The sequence below is a fragment of the Chiloscyllium punctatum genome, chromosome 32 (genome assembly GCF_047496795.1).
Source record: "Chiloscyllium punctatum isolate Juve2018m chromosome 32, sChiPun1.3, whole genome shotgun sequence".
NCBI classification, from domain to species: domain Eukaryota; kingdom Metazoa; phylum Chordata; class Chondrichthyes; order Orectolobiformes; family Hemiscylliidae; genus Chiloscyllium; species Chiloscyllium punctatum.
The window spans coordinates 7,877,132-7,897,674 of NC_092770.1; the positions used below are offsets into that span (position 1 = coordinate 7,877,132).

Here is a 20,543-nt window from a genome sequence, read left to right on the forward strand (position 1 = left end):
ATGAGAGATAGATTGTTGTCCTTTGGAGGTGGTCATTACTAGGGCTGTAGCAGCACAGCCGAGCTGTTAATCCAGGTCTTTATACATCTAGAAATAGTCTACTTCAATTGTTACAGTCAAAAATCGCATGTCAACGGGTTGTAGTCCAGCAGGTTTATTTGAAACCGGAAGGTTTTGGAGCCCGCCCCTCCCTCCTTCCTCAGGCAGCTGGTGAGAGACAATATATCGGATACAGTTTTTATAACTAAAAGATCAAAGAGTCATACAACTAATGCAAATTTATTGAACAAAAGTGATGGCTATTAAGTCTTTCATCAGTTAGATTGGTGGTGTAGCTTTCAATTGAATAATATGTAAATCATTGTTTAGGTGAGGTAATGTTTTAAGTCTGTTTGTTTCTCAACCTGGAGCCAGATTTATTTCCAAAGTAGGAATTTATAAAATGCCACATTGATTATCATTGACTGTCTACAGATCATGTACTTATTGAACAAATTGGAATGTATCTTTAAATACATATCTGCAAATGCAAATTCACCCCATAGATTTGTGTGTGCGTGTGTATGCATGAGAGGTAGAGTTTATGGGTATGTGTGTATGTATGTACACGTGCTCTTGAGGGAGTATATGTGAGTGAAAATGTGTGTGTGTGTGTGTGTGTGTGTAGTACGGTGGGGTTACTTGTAGTGTGACATGAACCAAAGATCCCGATTTGAGGCAAGGCTGTCCCAAGGCATTATGTATTGGTGAAACCAAGCAGACGCTATGACAAGGGATGAGTCGACCTTTGAGATATGAAGGTAAACTGGCCAAAAATATAAAGGAGGATAGTAAAAGCTTTTTTAGGTATGTGAAAGGCAAAAAAATGGTTAAGACTAAAATTGGGCCCTTAAAGACAGAAACAGGGGAATATATTATGGGGAACAAAGAAATGGCAGAAGAATTGAATTGGTATTTCAGATCTGTGTTCACTGGGGAAGACACAAGCAATCTCCCTGAGGTAACAGTGGCTGACGGACCTGAACTTAAGGGAATTTATATTTGCCAGGAATTGGTGTTGGAGAGACTGTTAGGTCTGAAGGTTGATAAGTCCCCGGGGCCCGATGGTCTACATCCCAGGGTACTGAAGGAGGTGGCTCGAGAAATCGTGGATGCGAGTTCGATAGATTCGGGATCAGTTCCTGCGGATCGGAGGGTGGCTAATGGTGTACCACTTTTTAAGAAAGGTGGGAGAGAGAAAGCAGGAAATTATAGACCAGTTAGTCTGACCTCCGTGGTGGGAAAGATGCTGGAGTCTATTAAAAAGGATGAAATTACGACACATCTGGATATTAGTAACAGGATAGGTCAGAGTCAGCATGGATTTATGAAGGGGAAATCATGCTTGACTAATCTTCTGGAATTTTTTGAGGATGTAACTCTGAAGATGGATGAGGGAGATCCAGTAGATGTAGTGTACCTGGACTTTCAGAAAGCTTTTGATAAAATCCCACATAGGAGGTTAGTCAGCAAAATTTGGGCGCATGGTATTGGGGGCAAAGTACTAACTTGGATTTAAAGTTGGTTGGCTGACAGGAAACAAAGAGTAGTGATAAATGGCTCCATTTCGGAATGGCAGGCAGTGACCAGTGGGGTACCGCAGGGATCAGTGCTGGGACCGCAGCTTTTTACAATATATATTAACGACATAGAAGATGCTATTAGTAATAACATTAGCAAATTTGCTGATGATACTAAGCTGGGTGGCAGGATGAAATATGAGGAGGATGTTAGGAGATTACAGGGTGACCTGGACAGGTTAGGTGAGTGGTCAGATGCATGGCAGCTGCAGTTTAATGTGGATAAATGTATGGTTATTCACTTTGGTGGGAAGAACAGGAAGGCAGATTACTACCTAAATGGAATCAATTTAGGTAAAGGGGCAGTAAAAGAGATCTGGGTGTTCTTGTACACCAGTCAATGAAGGTAAGCATGCAGATACAGCAGGTAGTGAAGAAAGCTAATAGCATGCTGGCCTTCATAACAAGAGGGATTGAGTATAGAAGCAAAGAGGTTCTTCTGCAGCTGTACAGGGCCCTGGTGAGACCACACCTGGAGTACTGTGTGCAGTTCTGTTCTCCAAATTTGAGGAAAGACATTCTGGCTAATGAAGGAGTGCAGCGTAGGTTCACGAGGTCAATTCCTGGAATGGTGGGACTATCTTACACTGAAAGACTGGAACAACTGGGCTTGTATACCCTTGAGTTTATGAGACTGAGAGGGGATCTGATTGAGACATATAAGATTATTAAAGGATTGGACACTCTCGAGGCAGGAAACATGTTTCCGCTGATGGGTGAGTGCTGAACCAGAGGACACAGCTTAAAAATACGGGGTAGACCATTTAGGACAGAGATGAGGAGAAACTTCTTGACTGAGAGAGTGGTGGCTGTGTGGAATGCTCTGCCCCCAGAGGGCAGTGGAGGCCCAGTCTCTGGATTCATTTAAGAAAGAGTTGGATAGAGCTCTCAAGGATAGTGGAATCAGGGTTATGGAGATAAGGCAGGAACAGGATACTGATTAAGGATGATCAGCCATGATCATATTGAATGGTGGTGCAGGCTGGAAGGGCAGAATGGCCTACTCCTGGACCAATTGTCTATTGCCTGTTGACATGGTGCAACAATCACCAGACAGGGATATTCCCTCCTGATGGGGGAACACTTAAGTGGTCAAGGATATTCAACCTCAGATCTTTGGGTGAATGTCGTGTAGGGTGGACTTCAGGACATGCAACAGTGCAGAGTTGTGAACAGAGGCTGATAGCCATGCTCGGTACCCATGAGTACAGCCTCAACTGGGATCTTGGGTTCATGTCGCACTAGAGGTGATCCCATCTCTCTCACTCACTCACTCACTCACACTCACCTCACTCACTCACTCACTCACTCACACTTAATCTTTTTTTGCTGCCATAACATTGTATTCCTAGCACTGTTCTGTTTTGACTTTGCATGAATTAATACTTTTAGCTTAACATTAAGTACAAAAGCAAACTTATTCAATCAAATAACAGTACAATACAAATATTACTCAGTAGGGAAATTTATTTCAGTATGATCAGCCCACACTGTATGGAAAACAAAACTTTTCACTGTACCTAGGTACACATGACAATAATAAATGGAATCAGTTTTTTTTTGCCTTTAGTTCAGATTTCCTGAGTACTTTCATTTCATTTGTAATTTCTCAGACAGGATTGCTTGTGTAGAACATTTTACGGTGCACTCATCTAAGAAGGGATACGATAGTACATGCCCTCTAAATTATATGAATGTAATTCTTTTTATTGATTAACATGATTCTATTGTCATGGCATCAAACATAACTGGACTGGGTTTATAATAGCATTGTGGCAAGATGAAGGCTATTTTAAGAGATGTAGTGGATTGAAAATGATGTACAGTACTGATATTCAGGAATTCTTTTCAGTTGGGTTACTTCAACTCGTGTGTGCTCGCCATTCTTTTCTGACTCTGAATGTTAATCCCACAGCCCCACAATGATACTGAAATAAATTTCCCTACTGAGTAATATTTGTATTGTACTCTTATTTGATTGAATAAGTTTGCTTTTGTACTTAATGTTAAGCTAAAAGTATGAATTCATGCAGCATTTGCAAATAATTTATTTTTTGCCCTGTTCCAAATTGTCAATACTGACAATAAACCACACAACTGTAACAATGATATATTATCTGAAGTGTTCACTACCATTGCATATTTTAATGTAACTAAAAGAAGGAATCGAATTACGTTTGTATAAAGTTTGACAGGAAAAGAAAGCTAAGTAATGGGAAAAGGAAACAATATTATTAAGCTTTTTTTACTAGATTGAGAGCTGTCCAGTCCCATGGAAACTTCAGAGATGAATTTTAGTACAAATTATGAAATGAATTTCTAAAATTCAGTACATTCAAGAAAAATGAATTTTTGAAAGTACAGACTAATAACCAGTAGAAGGTGCTACAAGACTTGCAAAAGAAGGAGTCCTCCTATGTGATTACATCATCAGAACTGTGAACATACTGGTTACATCACCATCTTGAATATACTGTGAGGCAAAATGCAAAAATAATGTAGGAGAACTCTGCAAAAACATTTTTGCAGTACAATGTGTATTTTTTATTATGACTTTCTGTAGGAAAACTGCTGCCTCAATGTCACTTCTACAATTGCAGATGAAAGCTCATATCTAATTACCCTGGCACTCATTAGAAAGTCAGATTAATAATGTATAGTCTAAATCTTTCTTCACAAACGCCTTATTATTCAATACTGGTATTCATGTACAGTTTTTATACTGTTTGCTGCACTACCTCAGAAGTCAAAGAGCCCATAAATGCTTGTTTGAAATCATACTCGAAATTTAAAGTAATTGGGTGTGCATTTTTAAAAAATATTTTTATTGAAATTTTTTTTTACAAAATTATAAAATTACAAAAATATGAAAATATAACATTATAACAACAAAAACAACATTAATAAACCAACTACTATACAACTCTACAAAATAACTCACAACTACTATACAACTCTACAAAATAACTCACAACTACACTCAATACACACAAATAAATAAATAAGTAAATAAATAACTCCACTCAGCCGTACAAAACCTCAGCTCTCAACCTTCGAGAGCATCAATTATTAAACCCATGTTTGCTCGAAATTCTTCCTCTCAGGACATTAGGCTTATTAAACCAAACCACCGTGGCTAGACAAAAGCCCTAATTAAAATGGCAGACAGATCTGCTTCTAAATAATTCAAAAAGGGCTGCCACGTTTTATAAAAATTGTCCGTTTTCTGGTGCAAGAAAGTCCAACGGAATGTGTTCAATAATTAACTTATGCCACTCTGATAGACCCAGGAAGTTCTCAGACATCCAGCACATCAGAATGTTCTTCCTTGCACAAAACATGAGGATGCTAGAAAGCTTTCTCCCATGTACATCTAAGGGAGATAAATTCGGCAAACCCAGGAGAAGATAAACCAGGTCCACCTTGACTTCGGTCCCCAAGACTCCCTCTATTACTCCTGCCATAGCACTTCAGTATGTACTGAGCCTGTGGCAGGACCATAAACAATGATTGAGGGTACCTGTATTTATTTTACATTGGGGCACATTGAAGACGCACCCTGCTTAAATTTTGCAAGACGATCTAGGGCCAGATGAGCCCTATGGAAGAAGCATTACCTGCATAGCCAGGGTCCTATTACATATCAAAATCATCCTTGCGTTCTCACAGGTGTGCTCCCAAGTTTCCAGAGTGATCTCCCCACAACAAATGATAGAGAGTACTCGCCGAAAGAGTGCTCTTAGCCTGAAGCACCCTCTTTTCCGTATCAGATCTATAACACTCAGTCAGAAGTATAATCTTTTTTCGGATAAAATCTCTGATCTGAAAAAAACCGAAGAGGTCCCTGCTCAATAATCCATACTTATTAATATCATTTGATCAAATAATTCGTGTTTCATTTTCAAACAGGTCACCCAAACAAGAGACTCCCCTATCCACCCAGGACTTAAACCAGGGATCCATTGTCCCTGGCCAGAAACCTGGCATACCAACTATGGAAGTATGGAAAGATGTTTTAGACATATTACCCTCCATCTGTCTCATCGCCCTCCATGCTTTGACAGTGTTAATAACTAGTGGATTGTGGCAATGTTCTGCAACTATCCTCATTTTGTCCAGAAACAACAGGTTAATAAGAGGACACTTTGCCTGGGAGGCCTCAATGTCCAACCATATCGACACTGAGTCCTCACGGACTCAATCATTCACCAAAGATGAAAGGGAGCTCAATTGATATCTTCTGACATCCGGTAGATCCACTCCTCCCAATCCCTGGGGAATTTGCAATTTCGTAAGCTTGATAAGAGGCCGCTTATGGTGCCAAATAAAAGAACTAAACCAGTCATTAATTTCTGAAAAGTTTGGCTAGGAAAAAGAAATGGAAGCATCCGCAGAGGGTATAATAAGCGAGGAAGAATATTATTTTTAATAAAAGCAACTCGACCTAGCCATGATATTGGAAGGGGCCCCCCCCCATCTTTGAAGGTCTTGTTTAACCTTGCCAAACAAATGAACAAAATTAGCCTTGAATAACTGCTCAAAACTGGGGGTAACAGAAAGGCCCAAATAAAGAAAGCATCCCTGTTCCCACCTAAAGGGGAACCCACCTTCAAACATCCAGTATTCCACATTAGACATTCCCGCCCCCTCCATAGGCATAGCCTTTGATTTTGAAAAAATTGATCTTATAACCTGAGAAAAAGCCAAATGAATTAATACATTGTATCAACTGGGGCACCGAAATTGCCGGGTTCGAAAAAAAAATGAGAACTATATCCACATATAATGTGATCTTAAGAACCTTCAACCTTTGGGGCAGCTTTATTAGGGTCCCCACGAATGGTCTCTGTCAGCGGCTCAATCACCAATGTGAAGAACAAAGGTGAGAGGGAACAGCCTTGACAACTGCCCCTGCCAATGTTAAAATGATCAGACCATATACCATTAGTGAGAGCTGCCACCACAGCATCATTGTAAAGGACCCTTACCCATCTAGTAAACACTTCACCCAGGCCAAACCGCTCCAGGGTATAAAAAAGATACGTCCATTCCACCCGGTCAAATGCCTCCTCCGCGTCCAAGGAAACCACCAACCCTTGAAGCTGACACACTTTAATCATGTTAAGCAGTCTCCTAACATTATTAGAAGATCTGCAGCCCTTTATAAAGCCCATCTGATCCTCCTTAACAATAGAAGGCAGCACTCTTTTCAACCTCAATGCCAGAGTCTTTGAAAAAATTTTAAAATCAGAGTTTAAAAGCGAGATGGGTCTGTAAGAAGCACAGTCTTCCAGCGTCTTCCCTTTCTTGAGAATAAGAGAGATATTATCCTTTCTCAAGAATGGTGGGAGGCAATCCCAACTAAATGAATATTTATACATGACTTAACATCGGTCCTAACAGTATGTTTACAAATTTTTCATAAAGCTCACTGGTCAAGCCATCAGCCTTTCCACTTTGAAGTTGCTTCACCGCCTCCTGTATCTTTTGGGCTATTAATGGAGCACTAAGGAGAGACACCTGTTCAGCAGGTGCACCAGGAAGATCCAAATTCCTAAAAAAAACTCCATCTTATCCCATCTGTTGTCACAGCATTCAGACTGGTGAAGTTCAAAGTAAAACCTCCGAAACACCTCATTGATTTTTTTAGCATTTTAAGTAAGAGTCCCATTCCCTTCCCTAATAGAAGCAACAGACTTCACCAAATATGCCAAGTATTTACCCGGCCTATCACCATGCTCGAACAGCCTCTGCTTCACAAAGGAAAGTTCCTTCCTTGTTGTATGCGTTAGCATGGAGTTTAAGTTGGATCAGAGAGCTGTAATCTGCTGCAGCTTAATCACTGATGGTCTACTGTATATGCTGTCTCAGCTGCCTTCAGTCATGCCTGAAGCAGATGTTGCTGCTCTCCCTTCTGTCGCTTCTAGCTGGCAGAGTATGAGATAATTATCCCTCTATCATAGGCCTTAGCAGTCTCCCAAAGAATGGATGAATTACTAGCTGTACCTGAGTTGGTTGCCAAAAAATTTTCAAATTCCCTAGAGAAATATTCTACAAACTTGCTGTCCTTGAGGATGAAGGGATCCATTCGCCAGTACCGTGAGCCCATTGCACACTCTTAATTTTAACCATTAAATACACTGCTGCATGATCAGAAATGACAATATTCCCATTCGAACAGGATATCACCAAATCTAAAAAACTGCAGGAGTTAGGAAATAATCAATCCTGTGTGGCATTTATGAGGATTGGATAAGACTGTAAAATCTCTGCCGGGAGGGTGTAAACTTCTCCAAATGTCTACCAACCCCTGTTCCACACATAGATCACCCAACTGCTTTAGATTGTGAAGAAAGCTTTGGGGGGGCTTTTGAGCATTCTATCCAGCACAGGATCCATAAGGCAATTAAAGTCCCCCCAATAATAGTATGCAGCGACGCCAAGGCCATCAGCTTAGTGCTTCAGTCAGAAATTTAAGAAGGTGGGCCAGAGGACTGTAAGACATTCAAAATACCATTTTCCTTGCCATGTATTAGGGCCTTAATAATAACAAACCGACCATATTCATCTTTAACACAATCTATTAAATTAAATGGGAGATCCTTCTGGATGAGTATTGCCACTCCTCTGCTCCTAGTACTAAAGCACAAGCAAAACACCTGATCAAACTCACCTTGCTGTAAGTTCAAGTGTTCCTCATTGTTAAGATGAGTCTCCTGTAACAGGGCAACATTCAGCCGCTCCTTTCTAAGGCTCGACAACACCTTTTTTCTTTTGACTGGCGAATTAATCCCTCTGATATTCCAGGTGCACCATTTAAGAATGCTGCTAACCACGATCCTTTACAATCACCTTTGACCTGCCAAGAGAAAGAATTTGTCTTACAACATGCTGAGCATAATCAAAAGGAGACTCATTGTCTTCTTTGGTTTTTTGTAAATAGACTCTAACTACAAAACACAAAAGGCACTTATTGGGGGACTCTAACCCCTGCCCAGAGAGGGCGCTTACATTTCCCACTCACACCTCCATCCCCCTTTCCAGCGTGAGCTGCGCCCCAAACCCAAGCATTGGAAGAAACCAAACAAAGGACGTTGTAAACACAAAGGTATAACAAAATCATTGAGCACTCTGCCCATCCACACAATATATCAATACCATTCCAGATCGGAGAGGAAAAGAAGACCCACCAACAAAAGCTTCTTTGGGAAAAGAGTGAAATTACAAGAAATAAAAGCAAGCAAAAAAAAATCCCAGACACTATTGTCCATGTCCATAAATACATCTACATTATTTTTAAAGTGTCCAAGAAGTTTTTGGCTTGCTCCAAGCAATGAGACAAGCACACTGTCTCCTTGTAAGTAATACGAAGCACCGCTGGGTATCTCATAGAATATTGAATACTGAGATCCTTTATCTTCTCTTGACCTCATCAAACGATTTCCTTTTATGGATCACTGCTGCAGAAAAATCCTGGAAAAACATTATCTTAGTTCCCTGATAGGTCAGGGCCTGCGGTTTTCTCCCCAACCTTCTAGAAGTGTCCATGACTCTGAATGTCCCTATAGCATTGAAATCGTATCAGAACTGGGCGGGTGCACTGACCCTAACCGGATCTGCACACTGCAACTCGGTGAGCTCTGTCAACCTTCACTCAGTCCCTCTCAGCATCCTAGCCAAGGAATTGTGGCAACCAGTCTTCAAAAAGACTTGCCGGTAGCCCACCTTCTACTCACTCTGGCAGGCCAACGACCCAAATATTTTTCCTCCTACCTCTATTTTTCAGGTAATCAACTTGCTCAGTCAGGGCTTGAACCTGTTTCTCAAGGGCATGGATCCGCCCTGTCGAGGACTTGACCTCAATCTCCACTGCTGCGGTCCACTGCTAAACCTCTTCCACTCTCTTCCCAAGGCCTTCCAACTCCTTCTCGTGCTTTTGCAGCATGTTTGAGATGGGCTCCAGTTGATTTCGAGTCACTTCCCTCAGCTGCATCAGCTATCGGATCACTCCAAGTTCCTGCACGATATTCTGCTGTGCAGGCATTTCTTTCACAGCTGCAGCTGCTTCCCCGGTTGCTGTCTCGGGCCTGCCCACTGCTTTTGAGTGTCCTGAGTGTTGAAACTTGGCCATTTGCTTCCCCTTAGTCATTCTTGCATGCTCGAAAAAAGATTTAAATGATTGTTTTACCATTTAACAGTAAGTTTTTTCCAAAAAAACTAAGATGAGGGGTGAAAAAATGTTACCACCGTGGGTTAGGGTGCAGAGGTCAACAAGGCTGATCTATTCAGATTGCTGCCATTTTGAATCCCCTTGGGTGTGCATTTTATTGACCATTTTAGTTGTATGATTCATAAGGTGCCATGTATTTGGTATTCCTTAACCATTAATTTGAAGGATGATTTAATTCCTATCTTGACAAGAAAGCATTACAATATTTTAAGTTTGAGATAATGAAGCCAAAATGCAATAGTGTTAATTTTACAAAATATCTCATATATCCTCATGAAAATACAAATTTTAACTTTTTTCTTAAAATCATTAAGCAGCTTACATCCTAATCCAAATAGACCGAATTCCATCTAGGGGGCTTAGAATAGTAGTGATTCTTTTATGTGACTTTCAATATATTGTCTAGAATACTGTCAGACTTCAGCTAGAGGGCATCATGCCTATGTCATGTCACATATTCAACATTTATAGTTTAAACAAATTTTGGAACCATATTAAACTATATAGTCCTGATTTTACAGGAGTCTTTTGAATTCCTGCATGTGCTTGGAGTGCAGGTTCATAGCTCCTTCAAAGTAGAGTCGCAGGTAGATAGAACAGTGAAGAAGGCGTTTAGTATGCTTTTCTTTATTGGTCAGAACACTGAGTACAGATGTTGCGACTGTACAGGACATTGGTTAGGCCACTTCTGGAATATTGCGTGCCATTCTGGTCTCCTTCCTATCAGAAGGATATTGTGAAACTTGAATGGGTTCAGAAAAGATTTATAAGGATGTTGCCACAGTTGGAGTATTTGAGCTATCGGGAGAGGTTGAATAGGCTGCGGCTGTTTTCCCTGGAGCATCGAAGGTTGAGGGGTGATTTCATAGAGGTTTATAAAATCATGAAGGGCATGAATAGGATAAATAGACAAAATATTTTCCCTGGGTTGGGGGAGTCTAGAGATAGAGGGCATGGGTTTAGGGTGAGAGGGGAAAGATATAAGAGAGATCTATGGGGCAACTCTTGCACCACCTTCTGCGTGAATGTATGAAATGAGCTGCCAGAGGAAGTAGTGGAGGCTGGTACAATTGCAACATTTAAAAGGCATCTGGATGGGTACATGAATAGGAAGGGTTTAGAAGAATATGGGCCAGGTGCTGGCACATGGCACTAGATTAGGTTGGGATATCAGCATGGACGTGTTGGACTGAAGGGTCTGTTTTCATTGCTGTACATCTCTGTGACTATGTTGTTGGCAAAGGTGGCATTTATTACCCATTTCTAATTGTCCCACTGAAGTTAGAGTTGAGTCTTTTTGAGTCAGTATTTTGATACAACTGGAATGTAAAGTTTTTTGGATAACAGTAGAGTTGAAGCGTGGGAGACTACTGAGGAGAGAAATGGAAGTTTGCCCTCTGACATGTTGGAAAAATGGAAGAGCAATTGCAAGGGTAGGAATAGAGCTAAGTATACAAAGGTGAGACTGAAGGTTAATTGCAGTGATTGTACCATTGTCATCACCAAGTGAGGTTCGCAAGAATATGGGGGGAACAGGGAGTGCAGCTAGTTTGGCTAGTTTTAAAATTGACAAGACAGTGGTCAATTGGGCCTAGCATAAATGAATGGGGGTGACTATATTTCACCCTCAACTAAAATGACAAATGCTCATTTTTATAAAATCCTAACATGTTATATTGCCAAAAGAATTTCTAGAATTTATGATGACTTATACATGAAGAAAAGCTCAGAGAAATACAAATTGCTAGCAGAGGTTACAGATTTTATATCCAGGTGTGCTGGGAGAAGACCAGCAGAAGACCGCTGAAAAGGAGTCTTTACCCATGGGGATTTTCAGGGAGGCATCATGCATCAACTTCACTGAGTATCAAGGTGTAAGGAATCTGCACTTCAAGGAGTCAATTACTGAGCTGCATCACTTACTACAGTCTCAATAGGTGTCTTAGTGCCAGCATTCAGAGAACATTGCCAATGGTTGTCAAGGTCTTTGTGGACCAACAGTTTGATTGTGAGTTGTTTCTGGCCACAGCAAGCAGCATCCCTCAGTATGATGTGTGCTCCTACAGGCAAGTCACTGAGTATCTCTGTACCAGGAAGAACATATGTATCACATTCCCATTTTCAGATTAAGCGAGATTGGAGAGTGCAAGATTTTGCATATTTCCTAAAGTTCTAAAGTATTAAGGACAGCATTCGCCTTAGCTGTTACGCTTTGTATAACTAGCCTAGCATCATTTTTCAATAGAAAGACATTCCACTCTTGAAGTGGATCGATTATTTGCAACACTGGCTGCATGTTTGGTAGGTGTGTGCTCAGTTGCTTGGCAGAATTCATGGCTCACTGATTCCACAATTGTCCTCTTCATCACTTTTATCCTAAACAGGCCGTCAGGCCACAGGCTGCATACTCAAGAGAAGGGATATCTCTCCCAATGTGGTCAGTGATCCCCTGTGAGGAACCCAAATACAGACACATGCTTAGAATAGGAGTAATTAGAAGTCCTATTTTATGCTCCAGTATGGCTCTTATTGCAGCCCCACCAACTGACTAGCTTATGTAACATCAAAAAACGTGAGCCTGTTATGCTGCAACCCCTCCACATCAACCACGAAGTTTATCGTTGAGTTCTGTTTAATCCGTTGCCATTTTTGCATGACATCATTGCTCCTTTCATCCCACACACACTATGAGGTGGGTGCCTGCCGTGCGCACACACTATCTCAACTGCACCCTTTCAGTGCTAGTTGCTGATGCACCCTGCAGTGCATATCTGTGCTTCCTATGAGGCCTGCAAACAGATTGGAGAATTGGCATGATGGTTGCGAGGTATGGCAAATGTCTGATGCCAGTGTCTATGGATGAGGGGTAAATGTGCCTTGTGGACATAGAACTGAGATGCAGTTTGATGCTGAGCAACATGAAGACTGTTCGCAGTCAATGGTGAGAGAGACATTATTATCAAGTTTAAGGGCTGAGCTTTGCCTCTGTATTTCTAATTATTTGCTGCTAGATGGCAGTATAGCCATTCACAGAAGGAACAGATTATACTTTTATTATATATACATAATTTTCAATTTGACTTGGGTCAATGGGAAGTCCCCAGCTTTAAAATCAGGTTCAATTTATTATAAAAGCGCAATGTAAACTCAAACTTATTAATTACATTTCAGGATTTTATAAATGTAACAATCAATTTCTGTTGTAATTTTTTTACTTCTCATAAATATATATTTTGTTTCCAAGAGTACTTGTACTGCAGCAACTTCCATTGAAAGATATAAATAACCAGAGAATGAGGCAAATTTTATTTTATAAAACATTTTGTGAACTATGATGCTTTCATTTATTTCACTTCGGTCCAATCATGAATATATTCTGCAATGAAATAACTCTCATTGCAAAGAGGAAAAGAATGCATAATCTCTACATTCCATAATTAACTACTAGGATATATTATCCTTTTAATACAATATGAAATTCTTAGTAAGATGAAGGAGATTCAGTATAACATGCAAGTTCTTTGAAGAATTGGACTGTTTTCAATTTGTTGGATTCTGCTCATAAGTGATTACTTGGCAAGCCATGTGTGGGGTAGCTGTGGTTGAATACAGTCCATTTCACTCATTCAAAAACATTGAGGTCTAATGAGAATGTGGTCATAATTGTGTTTACTGCAGTTTGACTATGGTAAATATCAAATGCCAAAAATAAATCTGTACAGTAATTGATACTTCCAGTTAGTCTTATCTTTCATAGAATGACCTAGAAATTACAATACTGAAATGGACTGTTGCATCCAACCAGTTCATAGAGTCGTGGACTCAGAGTCATATTGTATAGAAATAGGCCTTTTGGCCCACCAAGTCTATGCCGATTAGCAAACACCAGACTACACTAATATTATTTACCTGCACTTGGTCCATAGCCTACCATTTTAAGTGCTCACCCAGATGTTTCTTAAATACAGAGGAACGTCAATTATCCAAAAGACACGGGTGGGGAGTATTTCGTTGGTTAATCAAATTCCAAATAATTGAACGCTGGATAACATAGGTTAGGAGAGCATCAGGACCTTGTGATCTTGCTGGATAATCGAATGCCTGATAATCGAGGTTCCTCTGTACAGACTGCTTCCATATCCTCTCAGTTAGTGAATTCCATATCTCTCAAATTCCCTCTCAACCTCCTCACCTTAAATTTATGCCTTCTGGTCTTAAACAGGTCTGTCATGATGAAAAGATTCTCATGGTCTACCCTGTCTGGACCTTGCATAATTTTTTATACCTCAATCATACCACCTCAGCTGCCTTTGCTCCAGAGAAAACAAACCAAGCCTATCCAGTCTCCAGACTTTTCATTCCAGACAACATTCTGGCAAATCTCCTCTGCAGTGCAGTCAAGACCTTCCATAGTATGGCAACCAGAACAGCACACAATATTTCATCTGCGGCCTAATCAATGTTTGATAAACTTGCAACAAGACTCTCTGCTCCTATTTTCTATGCCCTAGCTAATGAAGACCAGCATCTTGTATGCCTTCACCTTATGTACCTGTGTTGACTTGTACACAATGTTCACATGGACTTGTACTATGTTACTATTCAGTTTTGATGCAGCCACTAGCTCTAGTTCTGTTTGTTTACTATATTTCCATAATTTCTTAATTTTTCACTGCATTAACTGTTCTAAAAATATTCCATGGTCTTCTATAAATTATTAACTCTGGTGCTGCATTTCCAAATCTCAAAACCTTCTGTATCTTTAACTCTGTTTCTAGGTGAATTCAAATACCTTCTATTGTCAACACAAGTACAAACAAATGTTGTTACTATATGACTGCATCACCTAATTGAGCTGGTGACAGTGAAAAAGGATCCCTCAAAAATCAAAAACGGCCCTCAAGAAAACCTGAAGAGCTCTTGGGGAAGAAAAAAATGATTCCTGGACTTGAACCCCAAACTGTTCACAATATTAAACTGTGGTCCAATCAATGTTTTTCAAAAACTGTGTTACATTTCATATTTAAATCCCTTGTAGTAAAGCTCAATCCTCCATAAATGTTGTTGACATGAGACACTATTTTTTAATACTTTTTGAACCTGAGCAGCAAAATCCCTCTTTTCTTGCGCCAAATATTAGCCTCATCACTTTCACGATGTTTAAATAAAGCTACAACTGGGAAGTTTTGATAAAGTGATACCTCAAACATTATTGTATAGAATAAAAGCTCATGATGTAAGAGGTAGCTTATTGGTATGGATTAAAAAAAAGAGATTGGCGAGGTAATGTGCCATTGAGATCCATGCTGGAACGTTAACTGTTGAAAATTTATATAAATTGCTTGGAAAATGGATGGAAATTGTTGCGAAATTTGCTGATGACACGAAGGAAAATAAATTGAGAAGAGGAAATGAGGCTACACAAAGTTATAGATAGGTTAAGAAACTAGGCAGTCATCTAGCAAAGAGTATAATGTGGAAATCCTTTGTTTTGGCATGAAGAATTTTTAAAAAAGCATCTTATCTAAGTGGTAAGAGACTGGGTGTACTAGTTCATGAATCACAGAAAACTAGCACAGAGGTAACAGCAAGTAATTTGATAACATTCTTTTAGCTTTTCTGTTATGTAAGGAGAATTGAATACAAAAGTAGAGCGGTTATACTTCAGTTATACAGGGCACTGGTGAGACCATGTCTCCGTACTGTGTACTGTTTACGCTATTGCTCACCTTACTTTAGGACTTTTTAAATGTGTTGAAGCAGTTCAGAGAAGGTTTATCAGACTCTCTCCACAGTTACTGCCTGACCTGCTGAGATTAGAACATAGAACATAGAACAATACAGCACAGAACAGGCCCTTCGGCCCACGATGTTGTGCCGAACTTCTAACCTAGATTAAGCACCCATCCATGTACCTATCCAAATGCCGCTTAAAAGTCGCCAATGATTCTGACAGATTGTCCAGCAATTTCTATTTTTGTTACTAGACTAATATCTGAAATGAAAATGTGTTGCTGGAAAAGTGCAGCAGGTCAGGCAGCATCCAAGGAACAGGAGAATCGACGTTTCGGGCATAAGCTTATGCCCGAAACATCGATTCTCCTGTTCCTTGCATGCTGCCTGACCTGCTGCGCTTTTCCAGCAACACATTTTTCAGCTCTGATCTCCAGCATCTGCAGTCCTCACTTTCTCCTGTAATATCTGAAATGGGCAGTTTGTCTTAATCAAGTCTTTAATGAACATTGATGTTTCAATTGAATAAGCATTTCTGAATGCCATGACACAGAAACAAGCAAATGAGTAGGCAACTGCATTATCAGATGTCTATCCAGCTATTTTCTTGGATTTGTTTGCAGAGCACCTAACTTACAAGTGTTACATTACCAGATAAGAAAGTAGCTCCTTAACTTACTCAAGACTTAAAACAAAGCCCGTTGGAACTTTGACTGACATGATACTCTTGCATCAAGTTATCATTAAAAATCTAAGCTACTGTCTAAACAAACTGGAAATCTTTTGGTTCCAATTACAGATAGTGAGTCAATACCTCTACTGAAACTAATAGCCATGCTTAGGATCATATGTAGTACTTTCATTTCCCATCCAGACAAAGGAATGCTTTTAAGAATGTGGTTTATTACGTGTATTTTTTAAATTCATGGCATATTAGGTTGGTATCTAATGTTTTCAATTAAATTGGATAGAGAGGTTTTATGGTTTGAGGCAGGGTGGAATTGTTTATCCATCATTATTGAGAACTTGATGATCAACCATAGGCTGTATTAGCTACTTTGTCAACCAGGAGGCAGGATTAAAATATGTGCGAAGGTGTTTGTGCTTGTAGTTATGTTTCTTTTGTTTTTGTTAGAAGATTTAGTCCAGGTTAGCAAAATTCAATCTCTATGGAGCTTGTTTGGTCAATTAAGTCAGGAAAATGGCAGTATGTTTTAGCTCAATGTGACTGTGTTCTTTTTAATCGTACTGCAAAGTACTTTGTCACAGATTATTAAAATTAAAATTAGATATCTGTTTCATTGTACAATACTGATCTAGCATGAACAGAAAATTAATTGTACAAGAATATTAATAGCTTTTGGTATTTGTAACTTGTTACTGCTTTTAACAGGTGAAGTGGAATTTTCCTTCACATTTCCTTCATGTTGCCTGGATGCTTCAGCAAGTTTATAAAGTGAGAAGCTGGTTTAGATGAAGAAGATTCGTTGCCTGTTCTTCATCAGCTGATCTTACCTTTGGTGGTGGCAGAGGTGATGCAATTGCTCAAATTACTTCTGACAGACAGGTACCCCTTCCTGATCATTATTCGTTGATCCTTGTGGAAGTATGAGTTAGTATACATCAGATAAGGGCAGAACTCAGTTCAATTGCCACCTATTTATGATCAAGTAACTTTCAGACACTGACTGAATAATGGCATTTTGGACGATATTATGTCAACACTCAGAAAGGAAGTGGCTTGGATAAGTTGGCATGAAGGCAAAAGAAAAATACAGAAAAAAACTGTAAACCAAATTTCAATTTAAAAATTAGTTCTATAAATAGCTGCTTCTGTAACTGTTTAAATAACTTAAAGGACTGGAATTTTATGCCCTATTTATGTTAGCTTGCTGTTGAAAATACTTTAACTGTGGGTAGACAGCTACCTTTTGAAGGTGGCATTTGTGACCAAAGTAAGAGGTTTCTGTTGCCATTGTGGCAGCACTACCTCAGTTGTCAGTCGAATGGATGATATACTTTTGTCAGCCTCTAGACAGATAATGAAACAATTTCATTACAGCTCCCATTTATGGATCAATGTTACACTGGTTAAGAATGGTGACAACATTGAAAATTCATGGAGGACAAACCAGGGGAAAAAAAGAGGGTGTCTGATTATAAACTTCGATTGGACTGCTGTAGAAATAGCTTTGTACTATCAATAAGTAGTTTCTAACAGTGGAACTGAATGCTAATGTTGGATAAAAGTTGAAGAAAACAGTCCTTTAATCTAACGTAGGAAAGTTTAGGAATAGAAAATACTATTAAGGTCCATTGTTTTTTAAGCCAGCATCTCTCAACATAGATCTTCTGCAACTGTTCGTTACATTGGCATAAACCTGATGGATATTTATTGGCTTGCTTTTCCCTTCATCTGTCTAACTGTTCCTATTGTCACCAAAAGAGAAAATGCTGGAAAATCTCAGCAGGTCTGGCAGCATCTGTAAAGAGAGAAAAGAGCTGATGTTTCAAGCTAAAAAAAGGGAGAAATAGGGAGGTATTTATACTAGGCTGAGAGAAGGTAAGTCATTTTGTTTTATTTTATTTCATTTATTTTATTTATCTTTATTTATTTTTTATATTTTTTTCACTGTTCTGTACCTCTTATTTCTTGATTGTCTCTTTCTCTCGCTCCTCACTCTCTCATCACCTTTTTCCTCTCCTCTTCCCCCTTTGCTACCCTTCTCCCCTGTTTTCCATTTTGCCTCTGCTTCACCCATTTCCCCCCCACCCCCTCCATCCTCCACATATTTTGTCACATAGCACTGGCTTCAGCCTTGGTTATTCACAGCTCCTAATTTCCCTATAATCTCTCTCTGCACTGACATTATCACCTCTTTATTGCTACCTTTGCTTCTGGAGCCATGACTCACTTTCTCTCAGCCTAGTATAAATGCCTTCCTATTTCTCCCTTTTTTTTAGCTTTGACAAAGGGTCAGTTAGACTTGAAGCATCAACTCTTTTCTCTCCTTACAGATGCTGCCAGACCTGCTGAGATTTTCCAGCATTTTCTCTTTTTTTGGTTTCAGATTCCAGCATCCGCAGTAATTTGCTTTGTTCCTATTGTCATATGTCTCAAAGATGATATCGCAGATGAGGATCTGTGTAGCTTTCCTCCAGATCATTTCTGTAATATCACAGCCAACATGTGTATTGATGAAATGTTGGGCTTTCACAGTGCATTTGGTCTACAGAAAGACCAGCTGCACATTAATTTAGACATGGGTGACTCAGTACAACTAAGCTACAAGCTAAGTGCAGTTTTAGATTGGCTGGAATTTGATAGGTACTGAAGAAATGAGATGCTAAACTAATCTATGCAGGTCTACAATTGATAGAACAATTTGTTCAAAGCTGGAATCAGCATTGACACAGGAAGAACATGGAAACTCCACACAGTCATTCTGGAAGGCTGGAATCAAACCTGGGTCCCTGGCACTGTGGCAGTAGTGCTAACTACTGAACCACTGTGTTGCCGCAAATGTAAAGCACTTCACACTTACTTAATATCAGCAGCTGTTTTTGAACTTGCTACACACACGTACAGAGCACTGGGAAGCCACCAAGCCATTCAATCTTGCTTGCAACCTTTATTGTCCATCTCTATTTGCCCTGGAGAAGGTGGCAAGTGAGCAGTCTTCTTGCAGTACTGCAGTCCTTGGGCTATAGGAAATATCCACAGTGCTGTTAGGAAGAGAGTTCCACAGTGAAGGCTCAGTAATATAATTCCAAGTCAGTAAAGGGAACTTTGTAGTTACAGGTATCCTGATGAATCTGCTGCCGTTATCCTTCCAGCTAATAAAGGTTGTGGGTTTTGAAATTGCTTCAAAGAAGCTTTGGTGCATTATTGCAGTACACCTTGCAGGTGATATACTCTTGAGTGTCAACAGTGAAGAGAGTGAATGTGGAAGGTGGTAGATGTAGTGCCAGTAAAGCGAGCTGCTTTGTCCTGGATGGTATCAGACTTCGTTTGAGCTGCACTCATCCAGTTGAGCTGGAGAGTTTTCTATTGAATAGCTGACTTGTGCCTTGTCGATTGTGGCCAGGCATTGAAGATACAGGAAGCGAGTTATCCACTACAGAATTCTAAACCTCTCATTTGTTCTTGTAGCCATAGTATTTATAGATTTAAATGCAGAATTTCTAATAAGGATTAAAAGCAAAATGAAACAATTCTCTGAACCCTCTGCTGTTGGTATTTACATTGCAAGGGTGGATTCTAAGACCAGTGGTGACAGTAAAGCAACATGCACCAGATTTGCCATGTACATCCAACTGAATACTTTGGTTTAATAGCTCATCTAAAAATGGTATCCTCCAACAGTGCAGCATTCACTCTGTACTGTGCTGTACTCTTTTCTTGGATTATATCTTAAGTCTCTGGACTGGGACTTGATATCAAAAGCTTCTGACTCTGAGGCTAGTTCACTTTCACTAAGCCAGATACTTTTCCTTTTGCTCTAAAGTTACTTTTCCTTCTGGCTGTAGACTCATCATAGTGTTAGCATATAAATATCTGTAATGTCCAAATTAGTGTGTTGAAGATTTGTTAAATACATCTACCCAATGCATAAAAGAGATTTCTGTTACAGATTGATACATTGCCCCAAGAGGCTGTGGTGAACAATTCCTTACATACTTGTCATTATTCCTGGAGTTATATGGTCTGCTTCTTTCAGAGTATAGTGCTGCTTTTGGAGATAGTGTTCTAATATAAGTAAGATATGATGCAGCAGACTGCAATGCAAAAATAAAGTTAAGTACAACATATCAGGAATGTTAGCTTGAATTTATAAGTCTGCTTTAATCTTTGGAAACGCTGTTAAATTATGTTCCATAATAGCACTATGACATGCAGTAAAACCAGTTGTAATGATGCATTCACTTTGAAGGAAATTTTCCATAAACCAAATGAGATT

At 39.6% G+C, this 20,543-nt stretch overlaps 1 protein-coding gene across 5 annotated transcripts in view; it reads left to right on the forward strand.

Moving 5' to 3' along the window:
- The window catches only part of LOC140457863 (uncharacterized protein C3orf18 homolog), an 85,118-nt gene that overhangs the window by 18,416 nt on the left and 46,159 nt on the right, over window positions 1–20,543 (forward strand). For 3 of the 5 annotated variants that reach the window (XR_011953381.1, XM_072551584.1, XM_072551581.1), the window contains exon 2: window positions 16,976–17,149. The exons of 1 other annotated variant lie outside the window; for it this stretch is intronic. The gene's annotated coding sequence lies outside the window, so the exon portion shown is untranslated. The remainder of the gene's footprint in view (window positions 1–16,975; window positions 17,150–20,543) is intronic. One more of the 5 variants, XM_072551583.1, reaches the window with a different exon arrangement.